Source organism: Rhinolophus hipposideros (genome assembly GCF_964194185.1).
Source record: "Rhinolophus hipposideros genome assembly, chromosome: 15".
Lineage (NCBI taxonomy): Eukaryota > Metazoa > Chordata > Mammalia > Chiroptera > Rhinolophidae > Rhinolophus > Rhinolophus hipposideros.
This window is the reverse complement of record NC_138061.1, coordinates 26507984-26526715: the sequence shown is the minus strand read 5'-3', so window position 1 is coordinate 26526715 and position 18732 is coordinate 26507984. Positions and strand designations below refer to the sequence as shown.

At 48.9% G+C, this 18732-nt stretch overlaps 1 protein-coding gene across 2 annotated transcripts in view; it reads right to left on the bottom strand.

The window, feature by feature from the left end:
- SLIT1 (slit guidance ligand 1) overlaps window positions 1-18732 on the bottom strand; it is a 153822-nt gene that overhangs the window by 63847 nt on the left and 71243 nt on the right. The gene's annotated exons all lie outside the window — the stretch shown is intronic.

Sequence of the window (18732 nt, the reverse complement as noted above, 5' to 3'; positions counted from 1 at the left end):
TCTGAGGTGTTCCCAGGAGACGAAAACTGACCGCTTATAGTGGTTGATTCTCACGTGAATGAGTTTGTTTCATCATCTCCAGAAGTCGAGTTTGGATAGGGAGCACGGGGAGGGTGCAGAAGAGACCAGGGTGTAGTGACAAAGGGAAATATTGGTGGGAGAAGGGGGACTGGTCTCACCAGCCACAGGCCTACTTTCCTTTGGTCTTGGTCTCTGCCCCCTGCTCTTGTCACACAAAGGAAAGACCGGGGCGTTGCCTTTGCCACCTCCTCCTAGAGTCTGGCCGCTCTCTGAAGGGGTTAGTTCCCCTTGCTAATCTTTGCATGCCCGCCTGACCCCCGTCTCCCCTGCTCGCCTGACAGCCAGAGTCAGGCAAGCTAGAGTAAATGGTGAGGCCTTCGGACAAGCCCGAGTCCTCAAAGGGAGCCTCAGTGAGAATGAGGCGCTGGCCAGGCAGCAGCTGGACTGGGCAGGGAGCCAGGTGACCTGGGTTCAAAAGCAAGCTCAGCTCAACTGGCTGCCTCTTTAAGCCTCAGTTTCCCCATTTGTAACATAAGCTTATAAGCGGACTAAATAAATGAAGGTGTGTGAAAGTCTCCAGAAGACAGCCTGGCACACAATAGGTAACAATCAGTTGTATTGCTGGCAAAGCTTCAAACTACCCTTCAGTGCTGAGTGGTCCATCTCTGTCCTCTCTCCTTCACCACCTCTTCCCCTCCTAAGGTGGTTATAAAACTCATGGAATTAAAGCTCACACATGCTCTGTGAGGTCTTGAGATTCTTTTTTTTTAAATGTTGAACATCCAACCTTTTCCCAGGGAACTCCTGACATGCAGACTCCTGTAGGGGGTTCTGGAGGCTGACACCATGGATGGCAGGGTTTGAGCTTTGCCAGTGAGTGCCAGGCACTGTCGGGTGGAGAGATGCCGTCCCTCCCGTGCTCGCCATACCGCCCAAAGCCACGCATCCTCCTGTGGCTGCCCCTCCCTCCAGCCCCACAGAGTTAATGTTGCAGAAACCTCATTAGGAAGAGACATCAAACAGTCCTGGACTGCAGCGCCATAAAAGCACCCTGGGTAACGTTTCCTGAAACCAGGCTGTGTCTGATGCAGCTACTGAGCATTACTGCAATCAATTCCCATGATAGAGATATCAGATGAGACGCACACACCCCCACAAAGCAATCACAGAGCCCTGCCAAGGAAGAGCTGCTCAGAGGCAGGAATGAGTGGCTCAGGGACAAACAGGAAACGCAATCAGCGGGCACAAGTCCCAGCCACCACAGCAAGAACCCAGTAATGACGATAGGGTGGAAGCAGAAGGCAGGGGGTATGCAGGCCCCTTAATTGACGTGTGCCAGACAAGGCCTTCGCTGTGTTCCACCACCATGCACTGAGTCCCCAGGCAGCCCCAGGCAGTCTGCTGGGCTCTGAGCAGGGAGGCACTGGGGGAGTCCAGGCGCTTGTCCTGGGCACGCACGAGTTGTGAGGACCAATAACTTCAGAAATTCCCAGCCCAGGCACACAGTGGTGTGTTCCTCCCTCCCTCTCTTCCTCACCAAAGGAGACAAATAGGGAGGGAAAAAATCTTCCAAGGTGACAAATAACAAAAGAATTGGACTGCAGCAGGAGAAAAAAATCAAGATACAGAAGAAAAAAATATGAACTTTGGAGCCAGACAACCCTGGGTTTGACCCCAAGCTCCACCTGTGTGACCCTGGGCAAGTTACTCAACCTCTCTGACTCTGGTTGCTCATGTGTAAAGGAAGGCTAATCACAGCTGTCTCTTGCCGGGTTGTGGTGAGGGTTAAATACCACAAGTGCCATTTATGTAAAGCACAAAATCAGGCAAAACTAATCTGTGCTGTTAGAAGTCAGGATCATGGTTACCCTGAGAGGGGTGGTTAATGACCGGAAGGAGGTACACGGGGCTTCTGGGTGCTCAGGATATTTTACTTCTTGATCTGATACTGGTTCCCCGGGTGTGTTCACTTTGTGAAAATACAGCATGTTCTATATGTGAAAATGTATAACACATACAAGCATGCAGAAAAGTTGCGCTTTTTGGTGTTATGTTATACTGCAATGAAAAGTTTTAAAAATAACATGTAAAGCAATGATTTCAGTGTGTGGTACTTTGCAGGGAAGCAACAAATGAGAGTGCCCTCCCTCCCTGATCCCCGCACTGAAGGAAACAGATGGTGGGGGGGAAATCTTTCGAGGTGACAAATAACAGAAGAATTGGGGCTCACAACTCTAAGCAGTGAAGAAATACCCAGGCTGAGGGGAAACTGCTCAGAGGACAGCGTGGTGGAAACATGCCCATCCCAAAGTGGTGAGGGACTGGGGACCAACTGCAAACAGCTTCAGAGGTGGGAAAGCAGGCACTGCGAGCTCGTGGGCATTTGGACTATGCCAGCAAAATGCTGCATCTCTCAGGTAGGATGGAGTCTGTCTCTAACGCAGCAGTGCATGGCTGGGTTCCACGTCTCCCTGAAGAGTGGGTGCAGTGCCCTACTCCAGGACGAGACCTCGGGGTCAAGGGGGTGAACTGAGATGCTGGTGCTGGGAGGGCAAGAACCTTCCCAAGGCAGGAGTGGGGGAAATGGGCCAACGGAACAGCCTTCAGAGCAGATCCGGATTCTTTTTCTGCCTTGTTTCAGGAAAGAACTAAAGCAGGTTTAAGGCTATATTATAAAACAGAATAAGATAACAGGAACCAGAGTTAGAGTGAAATAAAAATGGACAAAAATGGGTAGAAACATCTGCACACCCTATGAAAGCCTTTTTTGCATCTGCTACAAATGAGTCCTGGGCTCTGGAGATGTGGAAACTGATGAGCTACAATTTACAAAGTCTGTAGATGAGAACAAGCTTGGGAGAGGAGTCGACTCTCTTGGTTCTGAAACCAACCGAGCAGGTGGCCGGTTAGCTCAGCTGGTTAGAGCGTGGTGATGGTAGAAGGCTGCCAGTTCGATCCCACGCATGGGCCACTGTGAGCTGCACCTTTCTTAAAAAAAAAAGGGGGGGGTGAAGGGGTTAAGAAGTACAATTAGTAGTTACAAAATAGTCATGGGGATGTAAAGAAAAGCATTGGGAATATAGTCAATCGTATAATAACAATGTGTAGTGCCAGGTGGGTGCTAGACTAAACTGAGGGAATCACTGTGTAAATGATGTAAACGTCTAACCACTATGCCACACGCCTGAAACTAGTATAAAATAATATTACATTTCAACTGTAGTTGAAAAATGAAATGAATTCAAAAATATATTTAAAAATAAAATGAAACCAAGCATATGGCCTCCCACAGGTCCCCATAAAGAGGTGGCCATAGGATGGGAAAATAAGACCCTCATAAGTATCCCCAAAGGAAGCCGAAGGACCCTGGTCAACTTCCCCAGCAGCCACGTCATAGGTCAGCCAGTTCTCCAAAGGGTCGATTTGCTAAATTTCTTTATTTTCTTTACCAGTTTGGTTTTAGTTGGGTGGTTTCCCATTTATCTTCACAACAGCCTTTTAGGGTTGGTTGGGCTATCCCAGCTCCAGCTCCCTGCCGTTGCAGGAAGAGACTGGGCTGGGTTTACTATAGTTCAAACACTAGGAGCAGAGGCAAAGACAAATGGAACAGTCTTTAAAATGCTGTAATAAAGACAAAATGCAAACCAGTCAACTCACACCAAATAGTTAAAGAAACTAAGTCAATTTGATGAATTGGTCATTTGACAAATAGGCAATTCAGTGAATTGATTTTTAGCAAAATGGCTTTTAGTAAAATGACATTTGGTAAATGGGTCTGCTTCTGACATAGCCATGTATTTCACAGGGCAATTATTTACACACTCATGGCCTGGTACCCAAGCTCAGGAGAAGCCATTGTGCGGACGGGCCAACTCCACACGGAGTACACTGCTCTACACGGGACTGCCTTAAGATGGGATGGATTTTAGAATATTTTGATGGATGCATGCCTGGCACAACATTGTGGCCATCCTTCATACACATTGTTTTTCTCAATTAAACTCATCTAGACCCTAAGAGCAGACTCTTTGGGTTTTCCCTGATTAAAAACCAACAGTGAAATGGGCAGGATTCAATGGGATTTGAGGGGAGAGAGACCCAAGGAGGAGGCAATAGGGCTGGGCAAATAGAATCCAGACTGTGCTGGGGGAAGGGGCTCCGCTCAGGGCAAGTAACCCAGGTGCCAGTCTGAGTTTTCCCAGGGAGAAGTTGGGGACCCCAGCTAATGCACAGGGCAGCTAATACCAGAACAGACATGTGACTGAGCCTGTGCTGAGAGCAGTCCACCATAGAGACTAACAGCGTATCACGAGCTCCTGGGGCATCCCCAGGCCTCTTTCCTGACCTCCAAAGGGAAAATGGGGCCCCCTTCTCTTACCAAAGACCGCTCCCAATCTCTCCCCATCTCCTGCAGACCAGTCCAGACCCTGTCTATGTCTTGGTCTTCAGAGTTTCTCAGAAGAAAAGTGGAGCTTAAAAAGGTTCGAATGGCAAGAGCATGTCTGCTGCACCTCATGTCCCTTCCACATACGCACATATGCCCAAAGGGCATAAGACCCTTCTCTTCTTCCCAGGCAGGCAGAAGGACAGAGCCCTGCCATGTTACAGGTCAAAGAAGGTTTCCAGCCGGCTGAGTGTGGCTGAGTGTGATCTGCGGGTGGCCAGAGCAAGGGAAGCCCAGGGAAGTGGCTCTGAGGAACTGTCCGTGGTGCTGAACCCTCCAGCAGCCCTTCCTCTGGTCAAGGCTACAGACACACGTTGGATCCTAGCCACCTTCAACCTTACCCATCAGGCCCACACAGCAGACCCCATGTCTTCAGTTTGGGTTTAGGAGTCCAGCTTATAGCAAACACACAGACGGTCCGGAGAGCACCATTATGAGCCTCTTAAGAGAGTCAGGTGCTGAGCACAATCCACATCTCTAAGCTACTTCTAGGTATGGATGAAGCTTGATCTGGCCCCACTTCTCCAGAAGTCAGACCTCCCACTCTCTAGACACAGACCCAAGCACAGAGAAAGTGCTGAGAAGTCGTCTGGCCTTGCCCCAAATAACTTTCCCCAGATCCTCGCACAAAAGCTGCTCACTTTAATCCTTATAACTTTAATGATCGTCATTAATCCTGTATAGCACCATTGCTATTATTATTGATGATGATGATGGTGATGATGGTGATGATGGTGGTGATGGTGGTGATAGCTACATAGATTGAGATGTATTATGTGCCTGATACTGTGCTAGATATTTTTTATGCTTTATATACATAATTTCATTTAATCCTTAAAACAACCTTCTGAAATAAATACTCCCACAGCTCTGATGGGGACATTGACAGTGGGAGAGGTTAGGTATGTGTGGGGGCCAGAAGCACATGGGAATTCTTCATGCTTTCCACTCAATTTTGCTATAAACCTAAAACTTCTCTAAAAAACAAAATCAATTCAAAAAGAAAAACGCTGACCGTACCCGTTTTCCAGATAATGTGATTGAGGCACAGTACCTTTGCCAGGCTTCTGACTGCAGAGACCACAGCTCACCCACTATGGCATATTGGCTCAGCACATTAGAATTACAAAGTGATGGGCAGGTGGGGGGAGGCATCTAGAAGCATACACATGTCAGGAGAGACATTTGATAGATGAACTTGGAGGGAGGAGGTGAAAACCTAAAAAAAGCACAGTATGATAATAAACATTCATAATGTTGATGTTGAATCATCAAGGAAAAGTTAAATTATGTTCAGGACCTTCTGTTTAAGAACTTAGATAATTGTATAATAAATTTTAGACATAGTCTCATCAAAAATGGCATGAGTTTCACATTTTCCCTGAGCAGCCATGCCGTGGGGAGGGAGGAATGCCAGCTCCTGCCTGGGATAAGTATTGTCTAGGGATTTCTCCTTACATCTGGCTTCCTACAAGTATCTCAGGAACTGTCATTCCTTCCAGCCTCCCACAGGTTTGAAAGACAAAGAAATGAGCTTTGAAACCCTGTGGTGAGGGGCTTCGATCACAAGTCAGTCCGGACAGGCAGATCCTCTGGGCCTCTGAGAACGAAGGGGTCCTGGTGTGGGCAGCCTGGAGGGAGGATCCAAGGCCACCAGCAGCTGGCTTCTCACAGAGTCTCTGGAATACCACCCAAGAGCCCCCAGCAGAACGAGCAACCACCAGGACGCCTGCTCCCAGCTTCCACCTAGGTGCAGAAATGAGGCTAACTCTGCAAAACCCGGAGCACAGAGGGCGCCAGACCTCCTGGTGTGATGATGTTGTCAGTTTCTGGGGGAGACAGGCAGAGGGAGGGGGCTCCGACCACCAGTGTGAACACCAGAAATCCATGCTCAGGCTCAGAAGCTTCATCTGAGCAGCAAGAATTCTTGCTTATCCCATTCTTGATTGTCTAGAAGGGATGGAAACACTCTCCAGCTTCTGGGAGGCCAGCTCCAATAGACCTGCATTCCCCCAGGAAATGGCCGATACTGCCAGATACCATGCTGTCTCGCCTTATCCCCTCCACGCCCCGGACCAGGGGTCCCCACCTGTGGGCTGAAAAGCCTTGAGGGCCATAGAGTTGTTGCAATACCTGGGCCCCCTCATGAATCCCTAGCAGTGTTTGCAGACTGAATGAGTCAGTTAGGACCTTGGGCTTTACCTCTTTGAGCCTTATTTTCCATATCTGTAAAATGGGTACAGTAAGAACCATTATCTCAGAGACGTGCCATGTGGATTAAATGGGTGGGTGGGCAGCTTAAAGCCCAATAAATGGGAGCTATTGCTACTGCTCTTCTTATTCCTCCCACACAGATGTAGATGCTATTGTGATAAATAAGATACAGAGTCAATTAAAAGCGCTGTTACATTTATAAGATCTTCTTCAAAAACATGTGTTTTCTCAATGATCTCATAACTGTACCCAGGCTTTTTCCTTCTTAGCACTCACTGTGGTTTTAATCAATCGACTTTTCATGGAATTACTTAATTAATGTTTATCTCCTCGATTAAATCATGCATTCCACGAGGCAATGGCCGTGTGTGTTTACTGCCCACCTAGCAAAGAGGTTAAATATTTGATGACTATTTGGGCTACTCAAAAGGTCAAACTAGCATTTGGGAGCGAGTCTGTGACATTTTGACATTAAAAAACAGGTCCCCCTTGGGATTGATGGGAGAGGGGTACGAGACCCCCTACCTGGATAACCCCCCTCCACATACAACTGCTCCTCCAAGGGGCCTCTTCTCCAGCCAAGGGCAAAAGCTCTGAACTGGGTGCAGACTGCCTCTGTGACAGTAGTACCCTCCACTCTCTCCATCCCTGCACTTGTCACATTGCATGTCTGTGAATCTCTCGCTTCCTGATAATAATGACAGCACAGCTGCCGAGAAGGTTACACCTGCCCTCTGCCTGCCTCCCGAAGGAAGGCACAGTAACGTGGGGAGACAGGCTATCACCTGGGTCACACCTACAGTGGGCACAGCCATGCCATGATGGAACAGCAGGCACACGAATGTACCCCTTAAATGCTCCCCTCTCCTCGCTCCCTGCACCCCTGTTGGAGTTTGCTGGTCACGGCTTTTAATTCCTGTACTCAGTATCTAGCCAGGGGTGGAAACATCCAGACCTGATTCCAGCGTGGGGAGCCAGAGCCTCTGGTTTAACCCTGTGTCTAGCTCACGTTTACCAGAGCTCTGCACTGGGAGGGTTGTATGTCGATCAGCTTGGCCAGTATTTCCCATTTCTCACCTTTCAGTGTGTGAGAACAAAGTCAGGTTGGAGAACAAGCAGTATAACCTACAGCCTTTCTACTCCAAGTGTGATCAGAAGATGACACACCTCGTGGCACTGTAGAAACACAGACTCTCAGGCCCCGTCCCAGACCTATGGAATCACAATATGGTCATTCAAGTTGTGAAGCACCGGAGAGAGCAGTAGTTCTTAAACCTGCCCGCACATTGGTACCACCTGGGAGCTTTAAAACATCCTGATGCCAGGGCTCCACCTCAGAGATTCTGATTTCATTGGTCAGGGATGGAGCCCGGAGTTGGGATTTTTCAAAGCTCGCCACAGGTTTCCAAGGAGCAGCCAGGATGGAGGATCCTTATTCTACACGTGTGGCCTTTACCCTATCGTCTCTGGCCCTCAGAGCCCTCTCCTTGCCCTTCCTCACCCAGTACCCCCTTTATAGTGCTGCTTCCTTCTCCAACCCTTTTTCCCCCAGTATTTCCAATCTCCAGGATTACTGATGCTATAAGTATTAAGGAAAGTGGCTGGGAAGGCTACTTCGTACTAGATGGTGAATGACGGACAGCCCTGACTTCCATGAAGTATGTGCATTTTAAAAAGAGGAGGATTCCTGACTCAGCCTTCGTCCCTGTTGGCATCTGATCAGTCTGAGGAATGTAAACAAAATACTTTGGGCAGAGAGGGCCTTCCTGGTTGCCCTGAAACGAGTCTTTTCTATTCAGCCAAACTTACTATACAGGAAAAGAACTATTTATAGCATGGGTGAAAATTTGCTACTACATCCGGACAGTTGAGCAAAGATACCTCTGTGTATGTGTGTGTGTGTGTGTGTGCGCGCCCAACTTTCAATATGTGTACACACAGCATCCTGCTGATGTGGGGCTATCCTTGGCCATTTCTGGCCGGAAGGGGAAAGAAAGAAAGGGGAGAAGAAGAGACCACCTTAGAAACCAGGAGCAGGGGCTGTGTGTGGAGGGGGGCAATGCTGTGGGTGGCAGGATCAGAAGGCAACCATCTCCATGAAAAGAACGAAGTGCCACATCTGCCACACTTTCATAGTGACTCTGATGTCAATGTCCCTGCACAAATACACACCCCTCATCCTCACGGGCTACCATGGGAGGTTCTGGAGACCAAGGGAGGGTAAAGGCAGGATCCAGCTTATTTATTACATGAGCAGTGCAGGCCCGAACAGAATCCAGGCAACATGTTCTGAGCCCGCCAGGGCACCCTTGGGTAGCGTTCTGCAGGGAGAAACTGCAGGAAAGCAATGGGCTGTAGCCCTGTGGGAGCAGCAGCCAACTCCCAGGCTCAGGGAACTTGGCAAAGCCACCTGGTGGAAAGGCAAGGAACCCAGAGACAGAAATGGAGACTAATGAAGAGAAATAGGTAAAAGGGAATGAAGTGGAACGAGAAGCTAAATGAGAAAAAAAGACAAAGAGAGGCAGACAAAAAGAGAGAGAGCGAGGCCAAGACCCACAAGATTGGGGGGGCTCTGAGGCAGGAGACAGGGGGCACGTAGCTTTTCACAGCCGTGAGAAGCAGCAGCAATCCATGTCGTGTCACACCTGACAGCCAGTAAAGGTGCAAATGACAGAAAACACAGTGTGGGAGCCTGCTGGGGCCCTCCGCTCTGGACACTGGGGCCTGCCATCCCAGGCCACTCTCGGACAGGACGGGTGGCCAGGGAACAATTTGCCCGTGGCTAGAGGTGTCAGGCTCTGCTGATGAGTGTGAAGCCTACCAGTGACCTGCCCGCGAGAACACGTCCTGTGGCCTGATCACCAGGCAGAGGTGGGAATAGAGTTCCAGCCACCGCAGGCTTTTCCTGTATGAATCAAATCCTTGTGTGTGTTTGTGTGTGTCGGGCGGAGAGGGGCTCCTGTCCTCGTTCATGGCTACGGAGGGAAGGCTTTTAAAGAGAGAAGAACCTGTATGCTAGCTGTAGGCTAGGAGACAAGGCCAGTGGGGCCTGGCTGTCATCATAAAGGGTGGGGGGGACCCTAGGGGATAGTGAGTGCATGATTCATGCGGTCTCTTGCACGCCACAAATCCCACAAATACTTTACATGTAAATTAAGAGCAGAGATTCTGGAGCCACATTGTCCAAGCTTGAATCCTGGCTCTGTCTCTTACTAGCTGGGTGACTCTGGAGCTACCATACTTTTATGTAAGAGAAAAACTCCTATATCTAGGTTAAGCTATCTTTTTTTTTTTTTAAGTTTTCTGTTATTCAGAGCCAAACCCAATCCTCCCGATTGGCACAGAAATCAACTTTGAGTCCAACAGAGCAGCACAGCCCCCAGCACTATAGCTGCAGAAACATCATTTGAAGACACTGGAGGGTCTGAGGGCTTTGACTGTGAACCTGACCACAGCGGAGAAGCAAAGTCCTGAGATGAGGGGAACATGCCTCCTTCACACCCCAGACTCCCAAGGCAGGTGACAAGGGAAGGTGGCAGGGCACAAACAAAAAGTGATCTTAAAATGAACGTGAATGCCAAAGTAGCTGACGACCCCAAAGACGAAGATTTTCAGAAGGTTAAAGAAAACCACTTGGGAGAAGACTTCCAGTGTTGAGACGGTCATTCACTTTGCAGAAAGACAGCTGGGTTACAACACTCCATAGGATCCTCTTTAATCCCATCTAGAAGAAAGGCCAAGGCCCCCAAAGCATGTTGATGTGTGGGAATAATTCTAGGCAGCAAGTTCCAGGTCTAGCGCAGGAGCTAGAATCTTCAGGACCATTGCCAGGCCCTAGGGGACCTTTGTGGGAATTAGAAAAAGGTGCCCCTTCTTCAAAACACTTTCATTTATTTGGAAATTGTCAAAGGAAATATACAAATTTACATCTATGATGTGAATGGTGTCCCTTAATGATGATACCCTTGCACAGTCCACAGCCTGCGAAACTGTACATGGTGCCTTTGCATATCTGTCTGGTCTAGTCGCACCACACATTCATCGAATGCGTGGCTCCAAAACGGGCTGGATACTATGCTCCTAAGGATGTCCCAGCCTTACTGAGTGATGATTACATGAGGCCATGTGGACCCTCATTAAGAAGGCAGATTTCCACCCTACAAGAAGTTACAATGTCAACTTCGAAAACATGGGTTAAATGACATTCAGAAGGAAAATGCAGCTGTGTGGAGTAGGTGACAGCAACACCAAGACTGGAAGTTACCGTATCTGTTGTCCACAGGTTGAGAGCACCAAGCACAGAGCCTAGGCAGAAATCAGTCTAATAATAAGAATTTGTGGACTGCATCAATGTACAGAAAAATGAATGGGAGCATGAGAATCTTTACATTTTAACATAATTAGTTAAAGCTACCTTATGTCATTTTATTGGTTTGTGGTTTTTTTTCCCTTGGAGGGAAGGAAGAACTTTGATAATTTACGGAATTATTTTAAGTAAATAAATTCAAAAGAGTGTATCTCAATCAAATAAATTATTCTAACCTTAATTACCTGCCCATGCCCCAACTGCCAAAAAAACAAAAACAAAAACCCACCTAATTAAACTGCATCCATGTTTTCCAGCCAGGACCCAACTATTGATGCTGTTCTTGCAAACCAACCACTATTTCCTGTGGAAGGTCCCTCTTCTTGGGGCTCCCCAGGCCGTCCATACCCCGGCTGCCCCTTACATCATCTCATACCTACAGATGCCAACTCTGGGACGAGGAGGGAGAAATGAGCATGTCCCAGATGAAGGGAGAGGTGAGACTGAATCAAGTACCAGAGAGATTCTTAATGAGAAGAACTGGAGTTCACCTATTAATGCCGATCAGTTCCTGAAACTAGTCCCTGGGCAGAGGCATGCCATGGCAGCGTGGCAGGAAAAGAAGTAACAGCCATTCTTGCTGAACCCGCATTTGTGCTGGACACTGCCATGGACGTGAAGCCGACAGGGAAGAACGCTCTGGACCCTGATTCAGAGGCCTTTGTTTCCTGCACTCGCTGTGTGATCTTGGGTAAATCCCTCTGCTACTCTGGGTCTCAGTATCACCCTTACCTGCAAAACGAGGGCTCTGAAGCAATGCTTCTCAGGCTGTAATGCACACACAATCCCCTGTGCGATTCTTACTAGGTGTTTGGGGTGGACCCAACAGTCTGCATTCCTGACAAGTCTGGTGCCTTGCCTCATTCCCAGCGGCCAAGCAGAGAAAGAATCCCTCGCCCTGAGTGGGGCTGGCAGCTGGCCCCTCTCCTGCCTCTACCCTGGCGCCTGTTAGAATTTCAGTGCAGCAGACAAAACAGCCAGCTGCGGACATAGCCCAGGGACCCAGCCAGCTGCCTTCTGCTTTTCCCTTTCCAAACAGATTTGAGATGTCATTTTAAAAAATATCATAGAACAGCTGAGAAAACAAGTCTCTCTTCCATATCCATCTCTGCTTCCTACCCCCACTCACCACTTGCCAGAAACTAGCCTTAATATCTTCCTGTCATCTTCCCCTGACCCCACACAATCACCCCTCCTCTGACAAGGTCCCCCCAACTCTTCCTGCCCTCCCTGCTGCTCTCTAAGCTCACCTCTGGCAGAGCTGGCTTGCCAGGCTTATTTTTAACAGCTCAGATTGAAGCTGGGATCCCGCTGACATTTACACTCCCTCATCATTATCAGCTCGAAGCTTCCAGCAGCCAAGCTAAAAAGGCTTGTAGGGTGGGAGGGGCCAGGAATGAAATGCCAGAAGCTCGCACTGCTGGCTCTTGCGGAACTGTCCCACCACCTGCCAGCAGCACAGCCCACCTGCCCCAGCTTGACCTGGCCGTGGGGGAGGCAGAGACACCCTACCTCCCACCCAGCCAGCTCCTCACCCAGCCACCCACCTAGCACCCAGCGCCAGTGATTTCTTGTTCCAGTGACCACATTTTCTCTCCCAGTAATCCGGACACGTGGTGTGACTTAGAAATGCATAGACATGAAAAGACTCATAGAGGCAGAAAAATTAAATCCCATTTAGTTGTGTATTTAATGAGAGCCACCAACAAGCCCCTCCTGGGCATCTTTCTCCTCATTTCAGCAAATGTAAACCACCCAACCATTGCTTTGCCAAACTGACAGCCTTCCTGCCCCTCTCTCGAGTTCTGGAATATCCAAAGCCCCGTTTTCTCGTCTCTAAATGTGGGATAGTCATTCGTCCTCACAGGGTAACGGGGAGGATGAAATGAGGAGAGGTAGCCAGTCTCCACGCCTGCACCACACCTTCCACAGCCATTCCTCTCCCCAGGGGGGCCAGCCTCGTCCTATACATCAGGCATCAAATGCTACAACCACATCTCGTCCTTTGAGCTACTGAACTGTTGAGCCTCAGAAAGAAGAGACTTGAGAACAAGGCGCACTTGAGACTTCGCTGTCTCTGAAGAAGTTCATGGTCGTGTTTTATGTCTGCTCCGCGAGGTCAGGATTCACAGGAACGTACCTGACTCATTTTGAAACTCCAGTTGTAGAAGGACTTGGAAACCACTATATAATTTACTTCTGGGTCATAGAGACAATAAGTTTTACAGAGAAGGCATTTCTGACTCAATGCACTAAAATGTCAGTTCATTCAGATGGTGGGGTTGGGGAGGGTTTAGAGGTGAGAATTAGGATTATGGTGGTGCTTCTATTAGGAGGAGAAATTTGCTGTTAAAGGTGTAGAAAGGATATAAATGATAAATGTCTAGGTATTACTTTGTCTTGTGCACCTGAAACTAATATAAATAAATAGATAAATAAATGTAGAAAGGATACCCACCATTTAGATTTCTTGTTTGTTGGTTTGTTTATCAAAGACGTCTTGTTTCACCTATATGGATACTCATACAAAAGCAAACAATCTAATATTTTTTATTGAGATCTTAAAAACAATGAAAAGCTCCATCCGTCTCAAGGAGCTTCCTTCCGAGTCTTCCCTGATTTACCCCACTCTGATCATTCACAATTACTTTGCGATCTTGCAGCACTTGGCTCTACAGTCTGGTCTGCAATCCACTGCACCTCAGGCAAACTATTAAATTTCGGAAGGCCTTCCCCAGTTCCTATTGGCCTAGTCCTTCTCTGCCATTCCCCATGAAGAGAGGGGACAAGCCGTGTTTGGCTTGTTCAAAGCACTGCCTTCCACTCCCCTCCACATGCACACAGCCGCAATCACCAGCCTAATGATTTTGTTAATATTATCATTTTGATACTACCATTCCGAATGAATCAGGAAGCCCAGTTTATAGTTCAATTTGCAAAATTCTGATACACTGCCAGCTACCAAGTGTCTGGCAAACCAGATAGCCTTGGACTGTCACAGCTGAAAGCACTACTCCCCTTCCACATAAAAAACAGTGGCCAGATTGTGGAAGGGGTGTAATGTGCACGCAGGCACAAACCTTGCCCTCTCAAAGCTCACAGCCTAGCCCCAAGAAAACAGTAACAGGAAGGATCCTGATGGCTAACCATCACATTTCGTCTTCATAAAAGCCCTACAGTTCACTGCCATTACTATCCTCACTTCATAGCTGGGGCAAGAGAGGCTTAGGGAGGTGGCAACTTGGACAAATCCACACAGCTAGGAGGCAGAGGCTAGGTTTTCAATTCTGACATTCCGACTCCAGAACCTAAGTCATGTCAATGATGCCATCTGTACCACCTCAACACTGAGAGGGATGGACCCTGAGTGAGACAGGACCCTGAGAGAGAGACAGGACGATGGAGGGCAGTTCAGAGAAAAGAAAAGCCCTGGGCAGAAGTGGCCTGGGAGAGCATCGGGATGTGAGTTAAGGGCCTCGAGGGGGAGAGCAAGGATCCAAATATGCAGAGGAAGAGTACCAGATGGAGTAATGCCTTAGGAAGAGGAGGCACGGTACCCGGAAAGGACGGCTGGAGAGGGGAAAGGGCAGAGGAGGACACGTGGAACCACTTGGGAAGCCACAGTAGACCTTAAAGCACTAGGTGGGGCTCCCAATTGGGAGGACCTGGCTTCTCCCAGATGTGAAAAGTGTCTGGCAGGAGGATCAACGGGGCCATGAACATGAGCTCTGGAGCTCGCCCACCTGAGTGACCTTTGGCAGGACACTTAGCCCCTTTTGTCCCCAGTTTCCTGAGCAGTGAAACAGGGAAATACTAGGTTGCCACGGAGGGCTGCTGAAGGACTGAATAAGCTCATGTGACCAAGTGTTTAGCACAGCGCCTGGCTCACAGTACCACCCTGTCATCGTCAGCCGTTATAACTAATGACGGAAACACAGAGGCTGGTGGGGGGGTCCCGGGGGTGCTGTGGCTGCACCTCCATCAGGCAACTGGGAGTGTGACACAGGGCTAAGGAGAGTTGTCAGAGTGAGCAGTCTGGATTTGGGAGTCACCATGGGAAAGGAAAGGCTGAAGTCACGGGACGGTATAAGAACTCCCGACGGAGCTTATGGAACAATCACAGCACATGGGCCACCCAGGACAGCAGGCTCAATAACGGCTAGGTGGGGCCGATGCCGCCTGGGAGTTCCCAAAAGCAAAAGTCGCACAAAGGCAACGAGTCTAGAAGTTCTGGATCTGCTGTGCGTCTGGTTCTGGTGTCCATCTGTCTGTCTCCCTCGCCACTGGCTCATTTCTGTCTCTGCCTGCGGCCTGGCCCTGGCCCCACACCTGCACACTTACAGACGTGCGTTACGTATACAGGGAGAGGGAGCTTCTAATGTTTTTCTTCATGTTTCCTTTTCAAGCCAACCCAGTTTGATGGTCCTTGGGCAGCTGCCCTGACCTAGGGGCAGGGAAAGGCAGTTCCAGAAGGAAGGGAAACTGGCAACTTCTTGCCCCGGGGGGGGGGGGCAGGCAGCGCCCCTGCAGCATCTGTTGCCATGAAGTGGAATTCATACATGGAAATCAGGAGAGAAGCAACCCATGGCACCCCTGTCAAGGCTCTGACAGAACTGACAGCTAATTAGAAAGCTCTATTTGAGCCTCACGTTGAAAAGCCATTTAATAATTAAATGTCTTATCTGTATTTAAATTCCTCTGACAATGTATACTTAGAGTGTGGCCAGAGCACCAATTTTCTCACTTCCATCACCCTACCAGACACAATATTTGAATCCAGGCGCCTCGCCCGTTGACAATAAGTGACATGATGTCATACGACTGGCACTGGGAGTGTCCCGGGTCAGTTGGACGCTTCCTTCCGGCTCTTGGACTGATCCACACAGAGATTCTGACTCAGAAACCTGCTTGACATGAATATGTCCCTTCCCAAGCCACTGAGCTGGGACCAGGCGGGCAAGGAGGGGGTGGAGGGACCCTCGGCCTAGTGGGGTTCAGGGAGGGGCACTGGGAGCAGCTCGCCTGAATGAAGCCAAAAGGGGTATAGTGTCTGTAGAACAAGAATAAAATGTTTAAAAGAATAAAAAATACAATTAACAATAAAGTATTTATTTATTAAATACCAAGAAGAAAAGTCATAATAAAAGTCAGTCAGAGGACGGTAAGCTCAGTGTGCTTCAGTGGGAGACGTCCTGATGCAGCCAGCCACCAAGTTAGGAAACCTGCTCTGCACAGTGTCTGGGAGTCCAGGCTCTGGGGTCCCACAGAACAGGATCTGCATGCCTGCTCTTTGTTCGCCAGCTCTGGGGCCTGCTGCAAATCCAGTAAGGTCTTGGGGACTCATATCCACATCTCCACTGTGACGTAAAGATGTGAGGCGATCTTGGATGTGAACAGCAAGCACTGGCTTGGTACCTGGTAAGTGCTCCAAAAGAGTAACAGCTATGACTGTAAGCTGCGGGGAGGAGGGACACTGACTGCTTCTCCAAGTATCCGAAGGGGGCAAACCTGGGCCAGGTGACCAGTGGCTGCAAGTCTCAGGACAGCAGGGTGGGCTTAGTGCATGGCAGAACCACGGGCAGTGAGCTGTAAAACAGCAAATGTTCAGCAAGGGCGGGTGCAAGCATGGCATAAGGGGGGAGTTCAGGAGTAGGGAGCAAGGCATTGGTGGGAGGGGCCATAAGATGAAGAGTAAGGTCCTCTCCTCTCCTTACTTCTACTGCTCTAAGGTAGGGAGCCAGACTACCCCAAGATCCAAACAGGTATCTCCTGCTTCCTCTCTCCTTGTAGTAAAACAGACCAGGATGAAACTGCAGTGGAGTGAATGCCACAAACCTTCCAAAAGCCCCCAGCTCTCTTCTTCCCCCCGCCCCCCGCCCCGCCCCAGCAGCCTCCAAGCAACTCCCACCAGGTAACCAAAAAAGGAAGGCACCATTGGTCTCCTTAGTAACTACTTTCAAGGCCACTCAGTAATGATTTTAACAAGCTCCCAGCTCTCTCCCAAAACTGCTTAATTTTTACAACAATCATATTCTTCTTTTTCTCCTCTAAACATTCATTTTAGCACATCTGAATAGAACACAGTGTGATTTCCAAACCCAGTCAGGCAGCGATTTCTTCACAAAGTACAAACGCCTGGGATTAATGAACCCTCTGGGAATGAAGTTCTAACAAAGACCCCATTACAAACAAAGCTGAAAAAACCTCCTAAAGCCCGTAAGTGTTTGTCACCCAGTCACAACTAATGAGGAGGGTGTACACAGTGCAGGTTCTGCATGCAGCTCAGAGGCAGGCAGTCTCCCGCCATTCCTGGCTGCTAACGGAAGGGAGGGAGAAGCCATGTGCGTATCTAGAAGAAAAGGCACAGTCAGTGCAAAGGTCCTGAGGCCGGAGTTTGCGTGGTGTTCAAGGAAAGGCAAGGAGGTCAGTGTAGCTGGGGAGCTGGGAAGGGAGGAGAGTGAAGGAGGGTACGAGCGTTGGCTATCACTCTGAAGGGAGCGGGAAGCCATCAGAGGGTTCTGAACAGAAGAGCAACTTAGATTTAGAAGATGACGCACTTAAGGCACTAGTAACCTACTCTCTTGCACATAGTAAGTGTTCAATTAGCATTAGCTACTGTTACTCATCACCCTTGAATTTCTGTCTGGTCACCCCACACACACAAGTACTCACACCACTCAACGCTTTTCAATAACACCCCTCTACTTACTGAGGTGTCCCAGGCCCTTGCTCTGAATTCAAGCCCCTCTGTCATAAGGCCCAGAGCACACTTCCTACCACACCCCCAACACATGTGTCCAGCTACACACTTGCTCTCCCTAACCCTGCACATCTTCCTTCTTCTTTGCTTTCACCTACGCAATTCAAGTTCTCGTAAAGGCCCACCCCCCTCCGCATCTCCTCACGTCCTACCCAATGTTACACCCATCGCAAAGGCCCCCTCCTCTATGACGGCTTCCTTCATGCCTCCCCAGATGGCTGTCATGTCTCCACCATGAACCAAGCATGTCATACCACTCATGGACCTTCTCATCCTTGATGCTAGTCTCATTCCCCCACGGAACCCTGCCTCCGGCTCCTGCTACCACGAAATAGTGACCTACTGAGCAACTCTGCAGGGCTTAGCCGAGGCCGAGGCCCTGAATAAGCCAGTATACAATTCAGCAGAAACATATGATAAATGCGCAGCCCCTGTTTGCCTCCATCTACTTGACAGAGACCTGAAGACTCAGCCAACCTGGGATTCAGTAGGTCCAGCCCGCCCACGGGGCTGCTTAACTGCAAATGGAAAGTTTTGTATGTTCCTGAACATACAAAACTTAACATACAAAAATAATCTAATGCCTGTTCAGTTCTACCCACCAGTTAAGCCCAGGACTTTTTACTCCCTTGTGACCATACATGCAAGTGAGTAATTCACAAGGTAAAAACAAGGCCATGAGAAAGAGGAGGAGGTTCAAAAACCCTGCCCAACACCACCAAAAACAAACAAATAAACAAACAAATAAATAAATAAATAAACAAATAAATAAATAAGTAAAAGCCCTAGCGTGGTTGCATGGCCACATTCAAGCCTTGCTCTGGACAAAGGGCATCTTTCACACATCCAGGAGGCCCTAGAATAATGACAAGGAATCCCAGGCTGTCCTTGCCAAGTGGGTGGTGGGGAGCCCTTCAGCCACATCAT